The sequence below is a fragment of the Phalaenopsis equestris genome, unplaced genomic scaffold (assembly GCF_001263595.1).
Source record: "Phalaenopsis equestris unplaced genomic scaffold, ASM126359v1 Scaffold216134, whole genome shotgun sequence".
Classification (NCBI taxonomy): Eukaryota; Viridiplantae; Streptophyta; class Magnoliopsida; order Asparagales; family Orchidaceae; genus Phalaenopsis; species Phalaenopsis equestris.
In genome coordinates this window covers 56,736-57,518 of record NW_018234776.1, presented here as the reverse complement: position 1 = coordinate 57,518, position 783 = coordinate 56,736, and positions in this window count along the sequence as shown.

Here is a 783-nt window from a genome sequence, read left to right as displayed (position 1 = left end):
ATTTGGATCAATAGGTCCCTGTGCCCTGCATCAAAGTTCTCATTGATTAGAAAAATCTTTTTAGGCTTGTCCTCACTAGTTGTGGGCACCCGGAGGATGGTCTCACTGGTCTCGAGACCTCCTTCCCTCTGATTTGAATGTCAAGTGGTTCTTAGTTGACATTAGTGACCGCCCGAAGATAGCAGCTTCTAGACTGCTCCAAGTTCTCTCAGACTATGATTATATCCCCATCTCCAGGAAATTTTACTGCCACGTGGTAAGTCAAATCTACTGCCTGGTAGCTATTCAACAAAGGTCGACTGAAGATCGCATTGTAAGTCGATGAGGATTCTACCACCAATAAGTTCTCTGTGTAGGTGAATTGTTTTTCTTGTTCTCCCATGGTATCTTTCCTCTTGACAAAGAAGTCGAACAACTGGCCGACCGGTGTTGCCAACCAGTTAGTTTTGAGTCTCATTTTGTCGAACACCATTTTGAGTAAAACATTGATCGAACTCCTGATGTAGATTAGAAAGTTGCCCACCTTATAGTTGTTTATGGGGTTGTGACAACGATTGCCTCGTGTGAGTTGCCCTTTGGGGGGAGGGAGATCTAAATCTATAAAATTGTTTGAAGGGTGAGTACTGGTGTAAGAGTTGAGGGAACAAACCTCCCCCAACAATTGTCTCTTCAAGCTTGACGTTCGCGATAACCATCTATCTCCATCAAAGATAATCGAGATGATCCAAGCCGAGTGGATTTTATTTGCTCGAAATGATCCATCTACAAACCCCTCTGCTGAGT